We start from the raw sequence: 7,559 nt of genomic DNA on the forward strand, positions 1-7,559 counted from the left end.
CAACAACAATTCATCTAGGTTTCCTTTTAAAAGGAATTCCATAGTTAAGTGAACACGGTGATAGCATTGGTCAGACCAAGATGTAATGGTGTATGCTTGAGGGATCAACCACGAATAAGACAACATTACGAGCATCATTGGTACTGATTTGATTTGACGATAGCCCACACTCAAATCAAAGGATTGATAAGACAATAGGTCCAGCAACTGATCACAGGGACCAATCGATGAAGATATCATCTTTCTTCAACACACACTACACAAGATTATCCCTTTGGAACGAACTAAGTCAGGCAAGCTTTTATCCTCCAACTCTCCAAGTTGTTGTCTAGCTTAACCAACTAGCTCCGGGATATCCAACACAGATTTTTGGAGAAAGGGTGGTTCACAATAAACCAACTTGATCACGAGCTCAACATAGCGGTCAGGTGACAACCTGGTAGTACTTTCGAGAAGATCTGCGGAAAATCACGAACCACCGATATGTTACTAAGCTCGAGAACAATCTTGCTTTTCAGGGCAAGATGATATGATCAAATGAGTGAGGACTTGACAAGATCCTAACTCATCAATCGAAGGGTGCACCAAAATAAGGACTAGGTAGCACGATCAATCTTAGAATGGTGATTCAATAACCAACATACTAAGAATAAGATTATTGTCCATTAACTACCAAGCAATGGGGTTGCTAGGAGTATTGAGTTCACACATCATGATTCACTGGTCGGCACTCCGACTACAACAACACGGAACCGAGGAATGAAAAAGGATGGCGAGAAGTATCACTATGTCAAGAATTCACAAAAGATGGTGCAATTCTCATGAAATTCTTGATATAAAGATGGTAATACTCCAAGGTAGAACAGAACAAAAGTTGGGTTAGCAACTTGATCTGCAGAGTACAACTACTTTGACACAATCCTAGATATGGATGAGGTACTGGAGTTTGTTTCTCCTAGTCATTCCGCGATAGAATGGCTTGACGGACCACAAGAGTAATAGGCATCGATAAACGAATGCACGCATACTCTTGACTATCAATTGATAGACGAAGGTCAGTAGACAACTAAAGAGGGACAACTCAAAGGAACATATAACTTTCTGAGTTGTGGATACATGGGTTGGTATGCCGAACAAAGTTCAACATAATTCTTCCGGATAACCCATGCAGAAAGGTTGAGCTGGCAGAGTCACAATATAGCATGGAGAACTCATAGAGGGCCTGTTGTGATCTTTTGATCCAACAAACTTCTGCCATAATGGTTCATGGTATTTGGAAGAACGATATACCACGGACTTTAAGGACTATCGCAAAGGTTACTAATATCCTAAGGGAACTAGCAACACTATCAACATGATGTAAGTAGAGTGAATATCGGGTTTAAGAACCCAGGAATAGAATACCTATTACTAAGTAGCATCACGGGATGCTTTCGAGAATAAAAGCCAGAATCATCACACTGGGATCACAAAACATTGCTAGATTACTAGGTGACTCCCTAAACACCTAGGGCCATAATAGTAACTCCAACATAATATCAAGGCAATAGAATACCTCAACTCAACAATTAGTGTGATTGAGCTAGCATAAAGGAGCATCGAAACCAGAGGAAAAGGATTTTGCAAATGCATCAGACTATTTAGAAACCTGGAATGACTCGGACAGCATAACGGCTGTAAATGCTCAGAAAGGATTTGAGACATTCGCAAAAATGGTGGCATAACCACTCAGAAGCACGATATCAAGGTTTCGAGATCAATAATTAACATACAGAAGTACTAGGAACTGAAACGAGGCTTAAGTCCAACAATCTATAAGTCTACGGATTAGTAACACGTGATCCTGATAGATAGATGAGAAGACCTAGTTCCTTAACCCCGTAGGAAAGATAAGATGACTCAGATCAGAAGGGCATGAGGTATAAGGAGTAAAAGGAGCCTTACGTTCCATCCCACAATCAATTCCCCTACATATAACTAAGAATTTCTAGACTCAACTTCGACCAGTTTGGCTTGGTAATCCTACAGGCAGTCAAGCTCTGATACCAACGCTGTCAGGACCCCGACTCAATGCCACATCGATCTAGCATGTAACACCTCATATCACTTTGCGGCCTCACGCACGGTATTCCCACGGGTGTCGCCTTACCTTTGCCCGGGACCGTTTGCGCCTTTTGGCACATGTATATGACAGTGTCGCTAGCATCCATATGATAAGGAGCCCGGGCTGACATGGCTAGTCATAAACCCAAAGTGGCACAAACTTACAGGGACAGGCATCCATGACCCAACATCGAACGTGTCGGTCATCAGCGAGTGAATCCAGGCTGTAGCACTGGGCTAGCAGGACTCCGGTGAACCGGGCTGTAGCGGGCTAACAGGACTCCGGTATTCATCGCGTGACATTTCCCCGAAGGGACAGACACAGGAACGAAGAAGGACACATGCCGGCCAGCCTAAGTGTTCCGGAGCAGTAGCAAGCTACCATGGCTCGGTGGAAAACACTAGGAGACATTTCCCGATAAGAGAGGCTACTAAAGATAAACAACTAGATGGTAAGATCCCACACATACCAAGCATTTCAATAGCTTACACACAATATGCTCGATATGTGCAAATACAACATGGCATCACAACATGACTCTACGACTCAAGTAATTTATTCAATAGGCTCCGAGGAGCGAGATATTACAAACATGGGTCTCATGACCCAACAATCAGAGCATACAAATCAAAGCACAAGCGGAAGCTATCATGTCTGAGTACAGACATCTATAAATGAAAAAGGCTGAGAAGCCTGACTATCTACCAGATCCTGCCGAGGGCACAAGATCGTAGCTGAGGTATCAAGCTAAACGTCGAAGTCCACGTGGAACTACCAGCGAGACCGAAGTCTCTCTGCAAAAACATAAATAGGCAAACGTGAGTACAAATGTACCCAACAAGACTTACATCAGAACTATCTACATATGCATCATTATCAACAAAGGGGATGGTGGGGTTTAACTGCAGCAAGCCAGCTTTGACTCGGTGGCTATCCTGAACTACGACTGCGAGTAACTCTTTTGAGGTGGCGCACACGAGTCCACATATTCACCATATCAATACACCACTATGGATCCGCTCCCGTCTCCCTACAAGAACGCCATCCATAGCACTCACGCTTATCTTGCGTATTTTAGAGTATCCACTTTCACTTGTCTATGAACTGATATAAGCAACCCAGAAGTCCTTTTCCGCGGACACGGCTATTCGAATAGATGATGTTAACCCTGCAGGGGTGTACTTCTTCACACACGCTCTCACCACTTACCGCCGTTTACACAACATGTACTCGGCAACCTTCAAGCGGAAGCCCAACGTGGGTGTCGGCCACGGCCTGCCTAAACACTCAAGTCTCTAGTCCAGGTTTATCGCCTATTCGGGTTCCATCCATGAGGAGATCCGGCCGGAGTTTCGCTCACAGCCCCAAACGATGTGAACAGGGTTCTGTGACACCAAACGGGCGCCCGGTTTACCCGGCCACGTGCCTACCGCATCACAGCCCACCCCTACGGTCAGCGCTGCGCACGGCCTCCAGCATACTACAAACACCAGAAACTACTTGCAACTCCTGGACAGAGGACAAGGGTGATCAAGAAGCCGAGAGGGTCCATTGGTTTCGGGCCCAATGCGTGGTAGTAGCTGAATCATGGATCACAAACACAGAACTCAGTTCCTGAGGACGGCTGCAATGAGACAACCCACCATGTACTCCTACATGGCCTCTCACCGCTACCTTTACCAAATCGTGTTCACACGCTTAGCTCGCACACCGTAGGACATGTTCACACACCTCTGATTCATCCCGGATGAATCAGACCTGACTCAACTCTAAGCAGTAGCAGGCATGACAAACAAGCATGAATGAGTAGGCACATCAGGGCTCAAACAACTCCTACTCATGCTAGTGGGTTTCATCTAATTACTGTGGAATGACAGGTCATGCAGAGGATAAAGGGGTTCAGCTACCGCAGCAAGTAACAGATGAATCGATGTTGTCCTAATGCAGTAAAAGAGAGCAGGAGCGAGAGAGTGGGATTTTATCGGAATGAACAAGGGGGTTTTGCTTGCCTGGCACTTCTGAAGATAACATTGAGTCTTCATCAGTGTCAACGATCACATCATCGATATCACGTCTATCGAGAGGGGACAAATACCGGCAACACAGAAGGGAACACAATCAATGCAATGCACAATATGATGCATGATCATGACATGGCAAAATGAATGTGTTTTGGGCTAATGCAACTAGCAACAGATTAAATGAAGTTGGTTTGAATACAAGATTCAAATTCAAACTCCATATGTGATTATTCAAATGCCATTTAATTGATTTGTGCTAAACAGCACCTATAAGTTGTTCTAACATGCATGAAAATGGTACAGATGGATTCCTTGAATTTTTCTGATATTTTTTCATATATAATTTATTTAATTTGGAGTTACGGTTGATTTTCTATGAATTTTAGAAGTTTATACAATTTTCTGGAATTTCCTGATTATTTTTAAATCCAGAAAATACTTATTGCGTCAGCCCCACGTCACAGTGACGTCAGCAGGTCAACGGGGCAGGTTCAGGTCAAACCTGACCAGTGGGGTCCACTGGTCAGTGACTGGGGCTGATTAGTGTCGCTGACATGTGGGCCCAGTCAACAGCCACGTCAGCTTAGTCAAACCTGACGCGTGGGGCCACTAGGATTAGTTAAAAACTAAACAGAAACTAATCTAGGATTAATTAGCAGGTGGGGCCCTGCTGTCAGTGTCACAGGGTTAGTTAGCAGGGTCATTAGCCCCTAACGACGACGCCACGTCAGCACGCCGGAGACCAGCCGACGGCGACCACAGAACACGGCGGGGCACGCCGGACTTGCGCTAGAGGCGTCAGTTTGGCGCGCTGAGGGCACCAGGGGATGGCCCTTGCTCCCGCGCATCCAGAGGACCGAGTGGGAGGTCGTGGGGTCGCCGGAACTCATGCCGGCGACGAGCTTTGGCGGCGATGGTGTTCGGTGGTGCTCGGGCGCGTCCCTACGGTGCGTCAGTGAGCGAATGGAGAGGCTGGGCAGCACCTGCTAGACATGGGGAGCACTAAGAGCAGCTCAGTGAGGCCAGGGGAGCACGGAGGCTATGCGTGCAACAGCAATGCGGACGGTGGCTTCGGTGCTCATGGGGAACGGCGCTACGGCACGGAGGGGAGCATGCTGAGTTAGGGGAGAGGGTCAGTGACTCACGGTGATGACGAGGGGACGCTCGGCGAGGTCGGGGACGGTCCGGAGCCGGCGAATTTGACGAAGATGGCCGGCGGTCCCGAGGTTGAAGAAGGCATCGAGGGCGGTGTTGTGGCACGTCCGGGGCCTCGTGGCTCGTTGAGGAGGTAGAGGGAGGACTGGCGGAGCTTCCTGGGGCGTCGGTGAGCCGTGGGGTGGCCGGTAGCCACGGTGGCTCTCGTCGGTGGCGGCGGCTCCGTTCGGTCGCGGGAGGGGAAACAGAGGAGCGAGGGGGAGGGAGGTCCAGAGAGCGAGGGAGAAGTGAGAGGGGGTCGGGGCTGCATGGCGTCGCGGGAGGGACCAGGGAAGGAGGAGGCAGCCAGGCAGGGAGGAGGTGGCCTCCTCGGCCGCGCGCGTGCGAGCACGCAGCTGCTCCCACTGGCAAGAGGAAGACGACAGGGGGGGGAGTAGCGGTGGCGGGCTGGGCCGGCTGGGCCGGTTCTGGTGGGCTGCACGGGTGAGGCCAGGTAAGTCCTTCTCTCTCTCTCTCTCTCTCTCTCTCTCTCTCTCTCTCTCTCTCTCTCTTTTGTTTTAATTCTGTTTTCTATTTTGCAGGTTTGTTTTGAATTTGGTTTTGACACCAATTCAATTTATTTTACTTCTGACAATATTTTTAGGAGCTAAAAGAATTAAAACAATGCTCCACAAAAATATTTCAGAATTATTGGACCTATATTTATTTAATAGTAGATATAAGTCCAATTCAAATAGCTATTGATTTAATTCAAATACCCAAAATAAATGTTTCTGAGATACCGAAAATATTGGTTTGGATTTTACCTCTTGCCAATATTTCCAGAGGATAACAAGAACATTTTCTTGGACTTATTTGAAGCAATTTTTATCTTGATCATTTTTTTTAAAGGATTCTGAGGCTTTGAAAATTCCTCAATTCAAATTTCATTTGAATTTAAACATGATGCAGCAACCAAGCTAGTCCAAGGCCAGGGTAAAGCTAGGGATGTGACAGGCCCGACGATTCCAGATCTCGATTGGGACATCAAAACTCGATTTGGGGGCGGAAATAGATGAATTTGGGGGCAAAATTGATGGAATTTCGTGGATGGAAAGTGGGGACACTTGGGGATATGCTAGATCCACTCAAAACTAAGCAAATCCATGGATGAAAATCAACAAAACTTCGTCAAAGCAACAAATCACAAAAAAAATTGGGGCTATTTTTGTGGGGATTCTCGAAATTGGGACAAAATCAACAAAATTAGGCTAGAAAACAAAGAGGGGAGGCTCCAAAATCGTGATCAACGTGGCTCATGATAGCAAGATGATGGTATCAAGAGACAAGCTGGCTCTGATCCAAGATGATGCAGGGTAGAACAATAGTGGCCCGATCTTTCACGAAATGAGCGGATCCCGCGAAGAACGTGAAGAACACGAGGAGGGAAACGAGGGGAACACAAGAGAACACTCAAACCAACAAGTATGATCACACATGTGCTAGATCCTGGAAACACAAAGAGAGATACAAGATCCAAAGTCAGCAACGAACGATACAGGAGGTAACCGGTTCTTCTCTGTCAGGAGGTCTTGAATCCACAAGGGGATCTTCCCGTGAGGGGTCTTGAATCCAAGGTGGATCTTCTCCGTAGAGGGGCCGCCGTCTCTCTCATGGAGTAGATCCGATATGGATGAGCGAACCTCTATCTCACAAATGAGCTAACACAACGCTGACCCTAGAAAGGAGGAGGTGGAGGAGTATATATAGTCTAGGTCCATGAAGGGGTAAGTGAGGGGCGAAAGGGTACATGGGCTTCGGCCCGAGTGTCGGCGCATAGGCAGGTAGGGCCGGAAGTCCGGGGCTTCGTGGGGAGCCGGATGTCTGGGCTGGCAGGACGGATGCCCGGGCTGACGGAGCTGTTCACTGTGCTCTCTGGAATGGCTTGTCCGGATTTCCGGGGGTGAGGCCGGATGTCCGGGTGTTGGCGAGGCGCCAGATGTCCGGGGCTGACGCCGGATGTCCAGGGCTTGTAGCACTTCGGCTGCAGGGCTGCTGCTGTTGTTGACATCTTCAGGGGCCGGATGTCCGGGTCTTGGGAGATGTCTCCGTCTTCTTCCGTCGTCGCTTCCATGCTCCTCTCGCGGATGGTGTAGTTGTTCCTTAGCGCTTGCACTCCTCCTCGTCGTCCGTAGTGTTCCGACAATACCTATGCATGCACACGAGAGGGGTGTCAAGTAGTATACCATCCTCGAATGGGTCAAGTGAGCACGTGTAAAGGAGATGATTCACCTTTGGGT

Source organism: Triticum dicoccoides, chromosome 7A, assembly GCF_002162155.2.
Source record: "Triticum dicoccoides isolate Atlit2015 ecotype Zavitan chromosome 7A, WEW_v2.0, whole genome shotgun sequence".
NCBI lineage: Eukaryota > Viridiplantae > Streptophyta > Magnoliopsida > Poales > Poaceae > Triticum > Triticum dicoccoides.